This window comes from Cyphomyrmex costatus, unplaced genomic scaffold, assembly GCF_001594065.2.
Source record: "Cyphomyrmex costatus isolate MS0001 unplaced genomic scaffold, Ccosl1.0 scaffold980, whole genome shotgun sequence".
Classification (NCBI taxonomy): Eukaryota; Metazoa; Arthropoda; class Insecta; order Hymenoptera; family Formicidae; genus Cyphomyrmex; species Cyphomyrmex costatus.
In genome coordinates, this window is record NW_017280573.1 from 102363 (window position 1) to 123757 (window position 21395).

Genomic DNA, 21395 nt, shown 5'->3' on the forward strand with positions numbered 1-21395 from the left:
TAGTAAATATTCTATCTTACCGAAACTTGAATACAGTATAACGTAGAATAGCATCTTAAATAGTGAGGCATTAGCGATAATGCTGTTTGTGAACCTAGACCTTAATATAATTTAAATAACAAATAGAATATTATAGAGAAGAATTACGTATAAAGGGAGATAGTACGTAAAACAAAGATACAGAGAATAGAGAAATATAGAGAGTAGGAAGTAAAACTACAATATACGACGAAAATATATTAAATTAGAATATTAAATTGAAAACGGAAAATTAACGTGAAGAGAAACTGTTATTCTGAAAGGGTAGAGATATCGATGTAGAAGAGCGAATAGCAGTTCTCGAATTTTTGTAAAATTAATTTGAAAAAAAGTAATTGAAGTATCGTGGTTTACGAGAATAAAAGCTTAATATAAAGGATTGTAAAAATGAAGCGGCAAAAGACCTGCACTTTATTGCAAATATCTGAATCGATTATAAAATATGGCGCAACGAATGGGTAAAAAAGTTAGGAAAACTCTGTTCTAGACGGTAGAAAATTGATGATTATTCGCAGTTAGAGGAGCTTTATTAATAGCGGACAATTAATAGCATGAGAGAAAGACCAGGTACGCGTATGTGCACCGTTTCTACTTTGTGCACCTAGGTCATGTAAATAACGGCCGATCGCGCGGGAACGTCGGCACTCGGTCTTTAACCCCGTTAAAAAAAGAAAAAGGAAAGAAGATAAAAAAAGCACGCGCTTCCGTCGGCTCATCTATCTCGATATCTATTGGCTGGATCGTCTTTTTATCGCATCCTACCTCTACCAACCTACCTACCCCTATCTACAGAGCCGTGTCCGCAACTCAGCCACCGGTCTCCTCTTTGTTCCTACATCCATTAACCACAAGGCGTCGTCGGTGTTGGTGGTCGGTTGCTCTCTGCGATATAGAAAATAGGAGGAAGGGACAATGCACGCGGTCGTGATCTTTTGTTCGCGGGACAACTGCGAAACGAAATGCGCACGTCCGTCGTTATCTCGATACACCCGCGTTAACTTGACAATAAAATGCGCCCACGATTTATGACCAGGATATCTCGATCGAGGTATGTACTGACGAAGAACTTATGTGTCACGAGAATTGAGAAAAGTGATTTCTCTCGTCTTTTCTTTGATATTTCAAACGTGATCGATAATATTCGACAAAGATTTGCATCTCGATATTTGGTTTTATATACGTTATATATATTCATTATGTATAATGAAAGATTCAATATTGATTGCTTCGATTGCGCGCATTTAAATGCTAAATTTTTTAACATATTCACATACACATTCAAGTGTCAAAAGTGAGAAAAGTGATTTCTGTCGCGTCCTTTTTTATGTATACAGGGTGAGGCATTTAAAACAGATCACCTACATAATTCGCTTGTTTTTAATAATAGAAGAAAAAGTGTCAAACAACAGTTATTGACATCACATTATATGCCTCTCGAAACCAAGCAACTTTTGTTTAACACTTTTCCTTCTATTGTTAAAAACAAGCGAGTTATTCAGGTAACCTGTTTTAAATGCCTCCCCCAGTATATTCCAAACATGATCGATAACGCTCGACAAAGATTTGCATCTCGACGTTTGGTTTTATATACGTCTCATTATGCAATGAAAGATTCAACGTTTATTACATCGGTTGTGCAAATTTAAATGCTAAATCCTCGATAACATATTCATTGAAATGTCAGAAGTCGAATTAATATCGTTTTAATACGCGCATTTAATTATTTACGCTAACCGACAGCTAAAGTTTGTTCACACTGCTGGAAGTTATACAATAAACGAATAATTATAAGGTATAATTATACATTTGTTAATTCATATGAAGCATGTAAACAACTGCTTATTATTTACCTATTATTTTTTATCTTAAAAGCAAACAATTCGCAATAACTTCTACGTTAATTGTACATATTTATAGAGCAATCTATAATAGAGTTGATCATTAAATGATGTTTACTTTACATACACACAATATAAATTGCACGTTCCTTAAAAATTTAATATCAAAAATTCGACATATAAACCTAATTACTCTGAGAGAAAAATGTTGATATATTACGAAACAAATGTTACTTTCATGACGTTTTCTTCGATATTTATTAGTTATAAAAAAATTTTATTATGATGATAAAATATACATTTTAGTGAATATATCTCATTAATTGTAAAGAAATAAAACAGATGGTTTATTTGCTATAGGAATAAAATTTTATTTTATCTTATTTAAATAAAGATTTATTTTAGTGAAATAAATATAGATACTTCTTACAAATAAGTTCTTAAGCATTTTTTTTATCAGTACACAATAAATGGCCGACTAGCAAGAGGATTGATCAAAATACTGCGATATATAAGGATAAAAGTTGTTTTTTTATTATTTGTCGTAACAAACGATTTTTTATTATGCAATCCTTGTACGAAGAGGGTGAACAATCCGCGAGAACAGCGCACTAATTCCGCCTGTTACATTTATTCGAGAGATCTATTCAGCCGCAGAGAGAAAAGGAGATAAATAGAGAGAGCGAGAGTGAGAGAGAGACAGAAAGTATAGCTGCGTGTAGAGAGTAGCTGAGGTGGAAACGAAGCGGCTGGCTCTCCAAGTCCAAGTCTATTAACTTAGAGACTGTATAATAGGATAGGGTGCCCCCGGGAGTAATGTACACTGAGAAACTCAGGCGCTTCTCGCTTCTCGCTATTCTCGCGCCATGCCAGTTGGATGCAGCATCGGGGCTGATTCGCGCAGTGCACGTTTACTCGTCATACATTTGTATACCCCGTTTCCGCAGCCAGCATATCCGCCGCAATTCTAGCAGCTTTCCTTGAACCGGTTGCTGCATCCTGCGAAACGCGCGTCCCAATACGTTGCATTTTCTTCGCGGCGCGGTCATCATTCTATCATCGCTTTCGCTTCCATTTTCCTGTATTCTTCTTCGACTGCATCGCGCTGGCAGATCTGTTGAAATCGTAAAACCGATCGAGAATTGATAGCGTTGTATCGCACAAGTCTGATCGTACATTCCGTACATGATAATTTAGGTAGAAGGTTCGTCTGAAAGAGAAACGTTTGTTGCAATTTAAAATCGCTTTATCACGCGTCTTCTCTAGTTAACATCACGTGCAATTTAAGCTTTTATGATTTCTTTTCAACGCCTTTTTTCGCGGCCTTCTCCGCAACCTTATTCCACAGTCTTTCCGCAATCTTTCTGCAAGCTCTCTGCAGGCTCTCCGCAGTCTTTCCACAAGCTTTTGTTCCACTTTTAATCGATTAAAATAATATACGTATTTTCACAAAAATCAACTTTCGCTCCCTCAAGTTTGTTAACAAGTGTCTAAACTTTATTAAATTTACACCTAATATATGCCGCTACGATCCCGTGTGACGCAAGAGAAATAAACCTCTGCACCCGGCGAATGAAGCAAATCGAAGCGAGTTCAAATCGTCCCCATCAATTGTTACGGCATAACAAGTTTCAGCATTGTCGTCGCAGCGTGTATCGATCGGAAAATAAACGCGCAATCTCGATTGTATTTGTAAGAATAAATCATACGATTTTCACAAAAACCCTGCTGCAAGTATCCGTAAGCAAAACGAACATTCGTTTACACAACACTGTCGTTCTATTCGCGCGCATTTTGCTCATTCGATTTTACTCAATATTTGTTCGCCATTAATCGATTTCACGTCGAGATATAACGAGACCTATTTTAGTCGTTCTTCCGCCGTTCCCTTATATTTTCCTCTCCAATACATCTCTGATATTTATCTTTTATCCACTCCGTCGTATCTCCGTATTGTACTGTGTTTTTCCCCCGAAGTTACCTCAGGGACATAATAAACCTTCCTCAATTCGCAACAGTCTATCTCCGTCACGTCTCCATTCGCATTCTCGTACGGGAAGCCATCGTCGTCTGTCTGGCCATTGTCGTCCCTATCTACTTGCAGAGCCCAGAGAATACACTTTCTTTTTATGTATTATTTTACTCGCGCACAAACATACGGCGAACGCGCACGAGACAAAATATTTGTGGAGATGAGTCAACAACTTTTTGATGTATAAAAGTAGTGTGTGTGTAAAAACGATATTAATAATTTTATCATTCTACAAATATATGACAATGATAAAAGGTTAAAAGTTAATTAGATATTCAATTTTTCAAATAAAAGGTTTGTTTTTTGTAAAAAGTAAAAGAATTTAAACGGGTAATTAATTATATTTATTTTATTTCATTTATTCCGACTAAACAGGTTAATAAAAACGAAGCAGTTGTAGATTTTATTAATATTTCGTTTTCCGCTCGATGACTTGGGAACAAACGTGCATCACTTTACGTTCTCGTGACTTACGAGAAATCTAACAAGAGATGCAGGAGGCAGAGAAGAGGATAATTTCGCATCTGTCGTATAATGTTATTGCGTTACTGTTTCGAGTTGCGTTTCGGTCGGTGATGTGTATCATTCCCACCATGGGAGATCAGCCCAAATGGATCCAAATCCCGTATGCAATATACGCGTTGCATCACACACGTATCGTACTCCCCGTCGTAGATTAAGACACAGATAATTTGGGATTCTGTGCAAATGTATCCGCATTCCGCAAATTCCCTGTGATACGTAAATCCCGCACTCTTCGAACTACGTGACGAACTTGGATTTGCTATTGCGATTATAGTTTCGCATTGAAGGAGGCAATGGTTATCATGATAAATTCAACGATTAATTCAATTGAAATTACTGCAGCAATAGACTAACCCTACACGACATACAACGAATATTGATAGAGAAAGGGAAATGGTTATGGAATATTTCATTGGATAACTCACAATCGGTAGATATTATCATTACACAACTACTTTTAGTACAATTTTATTAGTCATATATAGAGTGAAATTAATTAACAAGAGAATAACAACGGGGTAATGAGAGTCTTGTCGCTGTCGTGCGTCGGTGCGATATAAATTCTTTATATTGGTTCTTTACTTTTTAATTTGAAATTAATTATGCTATAGAAATTCTTCAAGTATATATTACAGAACGAATATGACTTACAAAAGAAGAAGAAAGAAAGACTACAGTGATAGAACAGGGAGAAAAATACGGTATATCATCAACTAATATATCTGTAACTTTACACATGTACCTGCACATTTGAGGCTTCCAAGCTAGACTGAAGTTACAAAATTAGTACCAATATACTTCTTAAAATTGCGTAAAGAGTACACACTTATAAAACTGCCCCTGCTACCTGCAAAACTGAAATGTATTTTCATATGTATTTTCATATGTATTTTCACACGACAACGCAGTAAACACTAACATGGGGAGCTAATAATCACGTTATAACGTTTAAGCAGAAGTTCGAAGAAATAATTTTGACGGTCACCCCCAAAATGTAGCAAATTATATATTTCGTGGTATTCTACAACTACCTACATATTCTATAATCGACTCCTTTCCTCTATTTTTTCCATCGTTTTAATTTTAGAGTTAATTTACTCCGTTTTTACAAAATGTAAATTAATCAACTATTACAAGCCCTCTCTCTCTTCAATTATTTGTTATAACAAAATTCCGAGCGTTTCTATTTCAACCTTTTTGATTCAACCTTTTGATGAAATATCAGACTAATAGAATTTAAAAGTTTTTCGCGACATTTTTTGAAAACTGATAGTACGTCACGGAAGCGAAATATATTGTCGCAAGTGTCTTAAATTTTCAATGAGTTTGTTTTACAGTCACCGATGTTCCCCACGGTTCAAACTTTTCCGACACTTTATGCTAATGACAGTATATTTACAATAATGTCGGCGAACTACGCGTATAAAAGTTAGTCGATGTAGCCTCGGCACGTTATACATCTCGCATTTACGTAACAAAGCGTGAGGCTAACTTCCGTAAAATTTTTAAAACGCATGAAGCTCGCGATGCTTCATCACGCTAATTAACACCCGTCGAGATACGTGAAAGATAAATAATGCCTTATGAATTAACAGCCACGTAATCTACATTACATAATAATTAAACATATAATAGCATACATATTCATTGTAGAAGATGGTAATAATAAAATATACATGTATGGTAAGCACATGAATAAAAATTTTATTGAAGAACATAGAAATGAAGTTTAATTTATGGAAATTTATCATTTAAAAGTATAATTTATGTTTTTACATTTGACGAATTATTTTCTTTATCTTTTTGAAGTTTTTGTTTATTTTTAAATTTTATACATAATTACAGAATCTTGCGCTTCTTTTTACATTGTTGTAGCACAAATACATTTTAACTAGAGCAATAATTAAACCAGCAATGTATATGGTACACTAAAGAATGCTACTTCATCTTTCTTGCCTATTTTGCGCTTTTACGTCAGCATTCCACAATTACCTTTGGATTTCACCTTGGAATGTCGAATATTACTCGTAGCTTTCGCGGGCGACACCGTAGGTGACGAGTTATGAAGATTCTTCCTCTCACAAATGCATATTTCTTCACATTAATTGCTGTACATCTCAGAGCTGCAAAAAGCTCGGAATATTGCTGTAATATTTATAAATGTTTATATACATTTTGTATACTTCCCATGAAACGCTTCTAGACATTTCGTATTCTAAAATATTGCTGCATTTATTTATTAACATTTACAGCAGGATATTATTTATTTGGCGCAATTTTGTATAATATATATACAATCAAGTACACGAACGTAAACTTTTAATCGAAAATACATATAATTAAATTTAAATTGACATTTTATAAACAGAATGTTTTACATGAGTGGCGTAAGAAACTAATCAATCTTTACAAATTTTTAAATAACTTTAAAAGTTTCTTTCTGTTTTCGTTAACGTATATTTACGGCGGTTGAAATGTAAATCTGTAATTGAATTTGCCGCAGAGACGAATAACTTTTGTAGAAAAATGTAAGTTTGCAATGTATATCTGTGCGACGCCGTAAAAGGGTACGGTATACCTAACGGTAAAATGACAATTTATTCTCTCGGACTTTGGCTTGGTTAATAATGTCACGATAGAAATAGAAAATATTTCCTTGTACGACGCATTCTCTGAGGACTCGCTGAGAGAAAATCTGAAAGTATTCCCGTTTTCCTAGTGTAATATGGTACGCAATGTAAGACATATATAAAGAAATACCTGTCCGCGTACGTTCGCATAAGCTCTGCTTCAGGGCAGATTATAATCTAAAGAGATGAAGCGTTCTCTTAAGCGCACGCTTGGATTTATTTGACAAGCAATTGCTTTCTCTCATTGTTTCGGATGTATATGTGTATGTAGGTATTTGCGTGAGTGAACACTCGGATTTCCAGTATTTCTCACGCGCATTTTTCTTAGAGACAATTTATGGTACATTTATTTGAAAGCGCCTAAGATATTTGTACTAATCCGACAGTGATGGAATTGTGAAAATATCTCATCTGGATGTATTTTTTTCTTTTATTTACAGATTTTTTAATTAATTTATTAACTGTTTTTTTTTCTAAATCAAAATTTGAGGAGAAAATAGATTTTCTTATAATTTTGAGTATTTATCGTTATAGCCTTCGACGAAATAAACTTTTGTTCTGGCCGTACAAGCAATAAAGATTTCTATTTATTTTTCTATTAAAAGTACAAGTTCAATTCTGTGTCGAAAAACGTGTTTTATTATAATAAATTATATCGCATCCTCTTACCATTGTTCATTTAAATGAGCCATTGATTGATGTAACGTGAAAGTAACAATTAAGTCAAAAAAAGCGCAAATAAGGAAGTACCTACTGAGCTGAGCGATAACGCGATAACGGGTCACCGTTATCCACCGGAAATCCATCGGAAAGCCATGATCCTGTTACGTCAATTGCCCAACTAGAATTCGTAGGTCGGTCCACTAGATGGACACGCAGTGGGAAGAGATAGTCACCAGGTACATATCGATAGTTCGCTGGCAACTGGAGAATTCAAAGTGAGTACGGAGTTAATAGGTCGCTCGACGTTCGGTTTTGCCCCCAGACACACACATTCCTGGCCCGGGTTCTCCCTTGGTGCTTGTGCGGTCGTCGCGCCAACTCTCGCACGTGGTTTCCGGTGGGATGACACCGCACGTTAAAGAGACACATGTGAATCTCCAGGCCCAGCTTAATAGAGGCAAAACCATCCTTTTTCTCACTTTTTACCTTTTAGTCTAGCACTAACTCGATGCGCTTTTCGAATTAAATTATTCTGTTTATCTTATTGAAGAAATTTGTTAGAGTTGACCGAGGTCGCTAAAATATTGCTGAAGTTGTAAATTTTTAAATACGTAGATAAAAGAACTCTTTGTACTTATCGTCGAAAATTGGATGAAATAAATTAGTTTTTACATAAAATGTAGTTTATAATGTGATGAATAAAATATGTTGTAGAAATAATGCTCAATTATGGATAGTTTTTGAGCTATGTATTATGTTATAACAAAGATGCATGTAAAACTTGTGCTCACTCAGAATTTTTTTATTATAATATATTAAAGATCAATTATTATTTATCATTGAGCCTTGTTTATGTCATCATTTTCTTTATAACACACATTATAAATATTATTTATAAAACTAACTCATTTCACCCAATTTTCTACATAATAAGTGCGAGTTCCTTTAAATGAGATGATAGCATTACAAACTTTAACGAGATAGAATTTGATAAAAATTTTTAGTTCCGGATTTTATACTTGAAGTGTAATCACTTGGAATAATACTCTAAGTGACATGATTAATTACATGAAAGCTGCGTGAAAAGTGAATTTTTATACTGGAACGTAATAATGGGTTGCGAATTTCGAAAGAAGCTAAGATTAGGAAATCGTAACATTTTAAGAGTAGCTACCGCCCTGTTCGTGTTGCATGATATCGACGTAGCAAAAATCCTTTATGATAAAGAAATTCAGGCGGGCGCGATTCGTTTCGTTCGTCGAGAGAGATACGAGGGCGATGGCGGGAGCATCGTCTTACCGTAAAAAGCAGCCGCTTCCGACTTACTGTAAAAAGTTTACGCTTCAGCTCTCTCGAGCTAGAATTTTACGGTAGCGATAAACAGGGAAATTATGACGCGCTCATTCCTTACTCTTCCAATGCTTTTGCCTTTTTTTTCACTTAATCGTGAAATATTCATACATATTTTCATGTAAGTACATTTCGCGTATGAATTGAAAGACTTGCCTGTTTCTTCTCATAATAACAAATAATTCCCACATTTTGTGTTCACTATTGATGTAGTACTTCGGTTAACTCGTTTGTCCTATATGACTTTGTAAAATGTGAAATGAAAATAAAACTTAACGATGCGCTGAAAATTTACTGATTACTATGCAAAATAGTAGGATATAAAAAGCAACGTGTGATTAGAAGAAATGTGATTGCTTTAGTTTTAATTTACATCTCTTCAAGATTTAATTTGACAAATATTATCCTAACGTTTATACCGCTAAATTTATCTTGTCAAATTTTACCCAACTTGTGTTATTTTTAATCATTTTTATACTGGATCACCATTACTTCTATTCCACATATCGTTAATTTAACTAAAGCAATGGAGTTAAACAATTTAACTCTCTCAGGAAAATGTATTTTTACTCAAATTTAATTTATTATTTACTATTTAAGTGCATATGTAAATATGGACGTTGTTTACATTGACATTAATCACAGAAATAAATTTATTTACATTTTGACACACATGGCGGTTAAAACTAATAATATGTTTTTAATTCAAGAGATTGGGAAATGACGGTTTTGCTGAAATATACAAAGTTTAGTTATATGCAGAAATATAATATAAAATATGTAATTTTGTTGACTCATCAAAATAATTATGTAGAACGCTGAAACTGGTTGCTAAAAACTTTGTGCAGTACCTACCACTCATCACGCTTGAAATTTCTACTTAATTGTTTGGATGGTCTAGCAAAATTATTTTCAGATTTGTATATCTAATTAAATTTTTTAATATTTTAGCAAAATCATTCTTTCCATTGGTCGTAATAATATTCTAAGAAGTAGATCAATGAGTAATTTATTATGACTTTGCATTCCTGAAGCTATAACATTTTGATCAATTGTGTAATTTAAGGTTATTCGCATTTCAGTATTTTATGAAGATAAAGTCGATCCACTTCGTAATAACAGACTTCGCTGTGTTTGCTGTACGCACACACGCACACCATTATTAGTCTATTATCGAACATCCTGTATAAAATCAGCATTACCTTTCCCGCGGTGCTTCCAAGCCTGCTTTTTCGAGGCCTTATTTCCCTCTCTATCGCGATTACCCATCGCCCGTTTCCTAATGACGATCGATCTTAACCATTTCGCATAAGATTGGTTCGACGATTTGCTAACGAGGCAGATTCGACGATTTCGCTGCATATTATATTTCAGGATACCCCAGCGGCGGAAATTATACCGCCACTAAATTCCTCATTTGATTCAACCAGGGGATGCATTATACGGTCATTCCCACCGCTGATGAACTTCCACTCCAGACCGGTCGCTAGTTTCTGTCCTTCCGTACAAAGCCTCGGACCATGTAATTACCGCCCACGCGTACAAATCGTTTCAAAGAGACCGCGGAAGTGTGTGTCGCGGACACTTGTCAGCGCCTCCTCGGACAAACATACTTTGTACCAGGTTGGCGTATACCCGCGTTCTGATCCGGAAGTTGGACGAGAATTATGCTCGACTCGCAGAATAATTAAGGCGTATACTTTAAAAATAATCTAAATGCAGAACGGTCGCACCATTTTATTTCATCGCTGGAAACTTTTGTGGCAATTTTAAATTACCTTCTTTTATACATTCTTGATAAAATTACACTATTTATTTAAACTTTTTGAAGATCCGTGAAAATAATCTTTTCTTTTCAACCGTTTATAAAGCTACCACTGAAGAATTTAAATGGGCGCACCTTTGTATATCTCATTCTCAGCGGTTTTGTAAAAAGCAAACCGAAATCTCTGCTATTTAAAATTCAACTTTCCTGATCAGAAGTGGAAAAGCGATGTGGAAAAGGAATATTTATTACTTATCGAAGCTGAAGAAAGAATCGGAGAGTTTTTTCTTTTCGTTTTTTTTTTTCAAGAGGCAGCACATCGAGTGTACTTTGCGTTTCGAACAGTTTTCCACGACTAAATCACTGCTGCATCGCGATCCTTCGATTCACGTCGAGTAGGAGAAATTGCCCGTCAATTTTGTCGGTCGTTTCTCAGAAACATAGAACAATGACTATACGGTTCGGCCATTGCGAGGCAGTTATTACGTGCAACTGCATTTCCATGGCTTGCCGAAGACCGTAAAACGACCGTATCCTTCTACGATCGTTGTCTTTCTATGCGCGAAATATACTCGTATATAAGATGAACTGAAATTCGGAGTTGTATTGCGTGCTCTGACGTGACTGCACGGAACATCATTCCGTATACCGTTATCTGATGTACCTAGACATCTGGTAATAAATCGAACTTTACGGTATAATAGCTTAGGCAATGACGACAGAATATATTTGCAGATAGTGAGAGAGAAAGGATATAAACTTACAATCAAATATAATATATAGCAATATAATATATTTTTCGTAACTCGTGGAGCTCGTAATCTTGTAATATTATTTGTAATTAATTATTGTAAATTAATTGTTATTAATTATTGTAAATCTGTAAATATTATTTGAACCTAATAGATATGCACGGAAAGAACGTTTTGCTAAAGTATCTATAACAATTTAGGTAAATACAAATCTAAAAATAATTTCGTTAAATCATCAAAGTAATTATGGAGAAAAATTATGCTCAAGAGTTGATTGCTAGAATGTCAAAACTTTTTGCAACATTATCATTATACTTGAGTGCGCTACAAAATTATTCTCAAATTCATCTACCTTAATTTTTAGATAAAAAATCGCAAAAATCTGCAAAATCAATATAATAAATATCAATATTTTTAGAATAACAATAGTTAATTTATTTAAATAATAGTTTATTTAAAAATGATTTATTTAACGCAGTTTTATAGATCTTAATTATTCTGTAATATAAAGCATAAGTGTAAAAATATATTATATAAAAATATTATTTGATGTAGCTTTTTTAAATTGTTAAGTCTGTTAAAAATATTTTATTTAACGTATGTGAGTAATTAATTCACATAAATTATATCAACTACTATTCTTTATTTTTTTTCGAAATTAATCAATAGTTAAATAAAAGCGACCCAATAGTAATAGATCGCCTTTGTGTAAATGAAACGTAGATTTATGATTTTTCATATTGAATTTTAAAGGTCAAATAGATTATATGTCAGCAAAAAATAACGTGGCAAATATCGCACCTAAGGCGCTTCTTCGGGATACATCGCACTCGAAATCGCCTCACGCCAAAGATATGGAGGTGGAAATCAATCTTTTCGCTCCATCTTCTGCCGTTTTCGCAATGCGGGGGTGTGGCTAGGGAGAACGACGCGCGAAATGCACTTCCGCGTATTCCCGCGTCGTTCCCGGACCACTTACGTCACATCGAGACTCCGCAAACGGCGAGGCGTCGACGTGTTGCACCAGACAGGGCGTCCGCGACGACGTCTCTGACAAACGACGCTGCTCGTCTCCGAATGGAAAAATGGTCGCGCAAGCGATTATCGCGAGCGGTTGTTGTCGCTAAAATTAGTTTTACCGGGCTTATTATAACGTCACGGTAACGTCCCTGTCGACGTTCGTGATAGATACACAGAGTGCGAAACTGACGCGTTACGCATCTGCGAGATTTCGCGCAAATGGAATTCTGTCGAGACTCGCGGATGACAAATGGCGACGAACGAGCGGTTTCCTCGATCATAATGAGATATTCATTGTTTATTATACAAAATGTCCCTGAAGAATCAGACAAAAATTTTCCAGATTTTAAATCGTGACACGAATAAATGCGAGCAAAGTCGTTTAAAGCCTTGAAGAGATATTGTACGAGGGTTCAAAAATGAATGAAACTTTTTTTATGTGAATATAAATTAACGTCATTGATAGGCGTGTTTAGACTGAGAGGATGCTGCTCACGTACATGTCGTGGCCTCGCGGCAATTATCTGTAACTGGCTGCGTTCAGCAGAAAAAGCAGCTTTGCAACTGTTGTAAAATTCTTGAATATGATTGGCTTATACATTTAGATGTAATAAGGAAGTAAGGGCAAGACCAATCATATTAAAGAATTTTATAACAGTTGCAAAGCTGCTTTCTCTGCTGAAAAAAGCAGCTTTGCAACTGTTGTAAAATTCTTGAATATGATTGGCTTATACATTTAGATGTAATAAGGAAGTAAGGGCAAGACCAATCATATTAAAGAATTTTATAACAGTTGCAAAGCTGCTTTCTCTGCTGAACGCAGCCACTAATTGTTGCAAACAACAAATATCTGAATATGATCAGAGTCTGATTCATCAATTTTTAACCAGAAATTTTTTTCAGTGTACCAACATATTTGTTGGTATTTATACAAAAAAAGTCCTTCATATTTAAACTATTTTTGTATCAAACACATTTGGTAAAATTTAATTTATTTGTTATATATACATATATCATAATTTTTAAAGAATTTATTCTATTATTGATTTTTGATACGCTTAATATTTTTATTAAACATAAATTGATTTTATTAAAGATATTCTATTTTATATCACACATGTGATTTATACGAAAGTGTGCGATTTAAAATATTCAAAAACCAATGGAATATGATGCACCAGTTTTAAACAAACTGCAATTTTATTGCCCTTGATGGTCTCAAGTCAATTCGGTTAAAAATTCTAATTTTACTACTGCTATTGTTCAGGTCTATATAGGAAACTATTGCACTGTTTGCTACTTTTCAGCAAACAGTTTTAAACGAACTGCAATTTCGTTGCCTTCAATGGCGTTAAGTCAACTTATTGAACAAAAAAATCTGGTTCGGATCTATATTATCTATGGAAATCATTGTGCTGTTCGCTACTTTTCGACAAATAGTCTATGTCCAAATATTTACGAATTCAGTATGTTTGTTCAATTCATAATGATGCATATCCTATAAAGTAAAACATTATACTTACAGAGGGTACAAACAATATAATATAAATACTTGAGAGAAACACTCTGTTTATTTTACGGGTACTACTTGTTTTACTAGTAAAAGATTACCGCATCGTTCACATTTAATACACATTCTAGCTTTGTTAAAATTGTCACACAATGTTTGAATAAATTGGAATAATAAATCTATTGTTTTAGAAGTAGAATATCTTTTGATTGCTTATATAAATGATATTGCAGTAGAAAATTTTCTTCTCACTCTGTTCTTCAAAACTTTAACACTTTTTCTAAATGTAATCACTTGATAAATATCGTTTGTAGTGTCGAAGAGTAAAATGAAAAATTTTCTTCCAGGTCCAAAATCTTTTAAACAATTAGAAAATGTTCTAGATTTCAGAAAAACGATTTAATATGGCATTATAGTGCAATTGCTACACTTTTAAACATATATGATTTTGTTCTAAGAAGAATAGAATTTAAATTAGAGACAAATGATTTACATTATTTTGTCTATCTTCTGTGTATTGCATCTACAGTCCTTGTTTATTGAAAAATTAGTTTAATTCGGATAGAAAAATGCTTGCACACATCTAGATCAATATGAATTTATTTGTTCTTTAGAGACATTGTATTTGTTCTATCAGTTGAAGCTGTCAAAATTTGATCGTGAATTTTCACACGCGTTCAATAACTAGTCAGGCTCGATTGTTTCCTATGAAATTCTAGTGTACATTTCTGACGGGCATCAACTACGGAAAAGCCGATTTACTTAGGACTCGTTATGAGAAAAACCACACTCCCCCTCAATATAAAGCCAACCCGCCACCAGGTTGTTTTAGTCGAATGAAATTTCGTTCGGGAGTCACTTAATGCTCGATACGCCGCCTGAGAAACGTTTCCATCCATCATGATCAGCCTCCATTATTTCGTCATTCCTTCGTCGACGGAGTTTCCGACGCGTACGAACCGATACACTAATGCGCCTACACCAATATACACATGCTTGTGCAATATTACCGAAAGCTCCATGGCGGTTAGACGAAATTCCGATAAGACGTGCTTCTCACCAGGCATTATGGAAAATTTCTCATTTTCAAATTATACAGGAGTCATAAAAATTATTATATAACTGTCATAAAAACACTTTTAAACGTTTTGTTCTAAATACTATTTATATTGAATTTTTTATATTAAATTTTGTATTTAATTGTATTTTAATTAAGGTGCGTGAATATTTCTTACTTAATTCATAACTGGAAGGTATGAATCCTGGTGACTCTAAGAATAATCTAAAAAGTAATGTTTTTTGAAAAAAAATTTCAACATGTTTATATTTAACAAGTTTGACACACACATATACATACACAATAGCCTTATATCATAAATCAAGAATATCATATTTAATTTGTAAGGATATTTGAACCTAAAAAGTTCTTTAAAAAATAAAAAATTTTAAGAGATTTTATGAAGACTCATATATATTTCTTTAATATCATATAAATATATTTTTCGTGTTAAGGGTTAGAGTTAAATAAATAAATAACTATTTCGTTTTTTATATATTATTTTTCTATGATTACGGAATGATTATAATAAGTAAGAATTAATAATATTATTTCTTCTTTTTTATTATGTTTAACCGGTTAAAATACGGTTATCTTTCTATTACGAGACAAACGCTACAGTTTTCAATTATAGTTTTAACAATTAATTACCGTCCATCCTGAAGTGTTCGAAAGATGAAACTCAACATCGCTTGACCATCGTATATGGTAATTTCACCGACGATACGGCTTCGTAACAACCTTCAGTTTTAATATTCAAGCCCGCTTGCACGCTTCGATACTTCACCCTGTGCGCATAATATCCATATGATCGGCCGTTTCCATCAACGAGATGGCCGACTTTGAAAAATGCACGCTCGTTTTACGAACATCGCTGTTAATAAAGCGTGAGTGATGTTTACCGCTGGAAATTTTTATTGCTCGACTACGTAGCCGTGCTACGTGAAATGGCTTCGTGCATTCTGTCCGATTGACACAGAACATATTGCTGAGTACTCCGATATTGAAGTTTTCCGTAATGTCAGAAGTATCTCGTATATGAATACGGCGGTAAAACAAAAGAAGAATATATCGGCAACCGTAATAAAAAGATATTGCCTTTTTAGATCTTTTCTTATTGTCAGTTATAATTATTTTTTTACATTAACTATTTTTACATTACTATTGAATCGAGAATTTCCATGGAAAGGGGGCGCTTGTGTGCCTTCACGCCTAAATTTTAGTAAGAAGAAATAATTTAATGTAAAAACATTTTTGCAACAAAACGTTAAAGTTTATTAATCTGTCTCTCGCGTTATTCATAAGAAAGTTCACTGAAGATTCGGAAATTGGCTTTGATGAATATTTTAGTAAGTTTTGTGTAAAAATAAATTTTAGCACATCTTGACTGAAATCCTAGGTACGCCCAAGTATTATGTAACTAGTAATTTTTAAAAAAGAATACATCGACAATTATCTGAATCAAAGATACACGCAAAGTGTGTTCTCCTTCGTTCCGCCTGAATCTTCTTCTCGGTGGGAAACTCCTGGTGACGAGCAGAATGTAACAGCCCTTTTAGAACCCGGACTTAACGTCGACTATATTTCATTTCTCCGCGCGAGCAACGTGTCCTCTCGCGCTAAGTTTCCTGGAGATTACGCCGCCATAAGCCGGCTGCTTAATTATACCGTGCGGTTTGCAACGGTGGTGAGAAAGCACGGTTGTACAACGCGGAATCGTCATGCGGCCAAGGAGGAACTCGTACGTTGCAAGACATAATTAACCGTTGTAGTGCACGGATGACAACAGCGAAGATATTGTGTACGGCCATAACGGCAGACTAAGTACACGATAATATTCTCGTACCGACGTATTGGTATACCTACGGGCTCGAGAAGTGGTCATGATGTACAAATGGTGGTGGATGATAGTGTCATCGCGCAAAGGTGCAGCGAATGGCCGGGGCTTATAAACATAATTGTTTGAAACAATGAGCGGTCGTTACGTGCAGAATGAGGGTCTACGTGGCGCATCATGTCTCAAAGTGAAATTTTGATGATATGAGAGTCCTGATCGAGACAATTAATCCTTTAGAATAGCCGTACATTTAGTGGTCCTGTCTGTTACACTATTCCCAGATGGGAACAAGTCTGTCTATCTAAGCAGTCTATTATTAGAGGATTTTCGTTACTTTATTATGGAAGTGAAGATTAAGAATTTTAATCCTTTGTATGAAATGTTACAAATTTCTCAACAACCTGGATCTTTGAGCTTTAGTGTAAATTTTTATATTATTTCAGGCTACACAGAAAAAATCTTGTATACCTCTCTATGAAAGTTTTAACAATATATGTTTTATTATCGGAAAAATCGGATTATATTTTATTTATCTTTTTACAGATTTAAATTTATCTATCTAAATTTATAACCAATATCGACTTCTAAGTCTAATTTGGCTAGCGAAAACTCAATTATTTAACAACATATTATGTAACAGAGAGAAAACGATATCATTATAATATATTAAAATGATAAAAAATGATAAAAAGTTCAAAGAGAATTATTAATATCAAAAATTTCACTATTTTTTTTATAAAGACATTTTTATTTATAGAAACATTGAAAAATAATTAATCACATATTTTGTATAGGAGGATATATTATTATCCAATATATTTTCTTATTTTTTTATTTTTAAAGTTTGATTTAATGAAACAGGAATGTCATCGGGAAAATGATAAAGTTTGTAAAATTGTTTTATCTTGTTCTTTTAAAAAGAAAATTTTTCGTATTTTATTATATAAAAGAGCTATTACGACATCCAAACTTATAGACTTTAAATGAAAGGTCGACTTTATTATGTATATTATAATGTGTTTCTTTTTTATAAAAAAAATCCAATAATAATATTTATAATATTGTTCAGCTAACATGCCATCAGAAATCATTTATCCGAATCACGCACTTAGGTCGAAGTTTCAGATGAAAGTCGCAGAGAATGGCAAATACGACCGTGCATGTCGACAGAAAAGTCACGATAGGTGCGTCCACGTAACTGCCCGAACACGTGTAACACTTTCGAACTGACGTAACATCTGCCACAACAGTGGGAAACTTTGCAACGCATTCCGAGCTTCTCGTTTCCCGTCGAGATCTTCTTCCGGAGCGATCTTTCTCTAAAGCATCGTGTAGTGCAAGAATTTCAGTATTTTTCAAAGCTATAATATATTAATACAAACGAGGAATTTGGTGCATATGTCGGCTTTAAATTACCCCATGGAATATACTATATTGAATATATCAAGTTTCCACCGAAAATTCCTCGCTGCGTATTAATCTTCTTTTATCGCTTTAAGCTCTTCATTTAGAAGATTCCTGCGCTTGTATTTACTGCAGCTATTTATTATTTACTTCCGTAATCCTGCCGCCGTGAATGTGCAAGAACGTCGACGAAATTGGAGTGTCGTCGCGCTAACGCGGAGCCTAGATATTAGTAACGAGGGAGTCGCAATGGTTATAATGTTTTACGAGAACGCGCCGTAGACCCCGTGCAATCTGACTTACAGTGCCGCATGATATTAGATAAGCGTAGGACCGAGAGAAACGGCTAGTCTTTTAACCGACTCCAATATGCTCTTTCCCGTTATTCCCGTTATGCATCCTCGTTTATCCAGGGCCGCCTTAATCTCTTAACACAACGATTTCCAAGTCTTTCAAATCGAGAAAATCTTCCATTATAAAAAAAAATGTTTGCGGAATACGCAAATCGGATATTGTTTTTAATATATCAGTTATTTTTTTAACTGAAAAGTGCATTAATATTTGAATATTTGTCATTGACGTGATGCGGCTTGTACAAGGATAACAGAGACGTGAATAAATACAATAAATTGCGAATATAAATTTTATTCAATCAGTATTTTTATATATAAAGTACATTTCTCTGTAAATTGATATTTTATTAAAATAAACGCCACGAGCTGTCCATTTAACCCAATGGTTATGCAGCCTGGGTTTACTTAGGCACTTTCCTCCCGCCATTTGTCTCCGTCTTTGTGTTTCTTTCTCTTCTGTGAACAATCTCGGTGCACTTCACCGGTACATATAGCGATATCGCATATTTATACGACGTGACGGTTTGCAAATAGCATGATTTTGTGCATCGAGAGATGAACTATGATTTCTTATACTTGATTTACTTTTAAGTAATTTTGTCAATTGAAAAGGATGTGATTCAGACGCGTATGTTTTTGTATATGTGATGTAATAAATATACATATAACTGAGATTGGAGTGTACACAATTCACACATTTATTGATTTTCTATATTCTATAGGGAGGATATTCTGTATCAAATGAATGATATTTACACGGGTATTCCATCTTTTATATTTTTGAGATAATTATTTTTCATAAATGTCATTTTTATTACTTCACAAAAAAAGCTTCTACATATATAATAGGAATTATGATAATTAGTAAAACTTCGTTTTTGTAGTAGTTGTGCGACATCTATCATTCCCCGCTGAATTTTGAAATTTACTTAATTAAGCAGATGCGAGTCTGCAAATATTTTAAGTTTCGGAAATATGTCGTGCCGTTAGCGCAAGCTCACCGCCCACCTCGCAGCTTGTTTAATTTAATCTGATTTAATTAAACTTTATTCAATATAACGTCGTCGCAGTTCTAGTTAGAACTTTCCGCGAAACAGAACCAACTTACATTACTTCCGTGATTTTCTAATTAGTTATGTTTTATCATATTATCTTCATTTTTAATACACGACGTTTATCATAAAGTGACAACTTTATTCGACGATTCTCGCGCGTATTCGGATGAAGACTCAATGGCAAATAAATCACTAGTATCGTTCCCGTCAATTCCGATATTCGGCTCGAGCCAATCTTCAATTCATTATCATATGCAAATTTATCTTTAGCCGTCGATAGATTCGTTCGATATTTGGCCGTACCTCCGTACATCTGTTCGTACGAGATGACTGACAATGAATAATCCAATGGGTGTAAAGAGTAATAGCTAATGTTATATGTTAACTCAGCAAACTTTATAAGGTACTTAACAAATCCGATAGCAAACCTTTTTGTTAAACATGATGAATTAAAGACTAATACATATCATGATATACCATATATTCTCATCATATATAACATTTATTTTAATGCTATTATTATATAAATAAAAGAGAAAATTTTTTTCGTGGATAATTATATATTGATTAATTATGTCTGTATAATTTCTCAACCGATTAATAATAATAACTAATAATATTCAACCAAGTTAATCGAATAAATATTGATCATATAACTTTGTTTTCCTACTTTTAAAGTTTTTTTAACCATTGTATTTTTGTACACTTTTAACTAAAGCAATACTGTAAAAATGTTACCAGTGAAAATCAAACTACATTATATTTCATAATTAAGATTCTACGAATTGCGGACGAGTGAGTCGACGAGGATTTTGTTCAAAAATTTTACAAAGTTTCGTGATGAAAAAAATACAATTTAGTTTGTGTATCTCGTTTTTGAAAAAAAATATTACATGCATTTTTCCATAGGTATAGCGTTGCTTTCGCACATGTATTGGTTTACTGTAACTAAAATTCAAATGTACGAATTTTTATTATAGTAATGTCATATTATGAATATTTATCGAATGATGTACTATTTCACAAAAATTGCTATATGTAATATTTATAATAATATATTTTATAATTCATACACAATAATATATTTATAAAAACTCCGCATTTTGTATATCAATATTTTCATCGCGATATTAAATTTAACAATGTGAATAAAGAAATACTAGTATCATTTTGTACTCGATGAAGTATAGACAAAAGAATTTTTTATGAAACTACATTTTATTAATATAAAATTTTATTCCAGAATATTTAATAATGCAAGAACTAATATTACAACTTTATGGAATTTTAATAATGTTAAAATATTTATTTAAATAAATTAACGTGTAATTCATATGTTCAAAGTAATGTTAAATAAAAATACATATACAAAGAATTATATGTTTGTATTTTACATTTCATTTTAATAACAACTTTACGGAAACCGTGAGAAATATTGCGGCATATTATTTTGTCTAATTTTGAAACTTGCTTTACTGCGCGAATAGCGAAGAATGCATAATGAGACCTCTACGAAAGTGAAATTCTCGCACGTTCGTGGTACTGGCGTTTATTACACACACTTT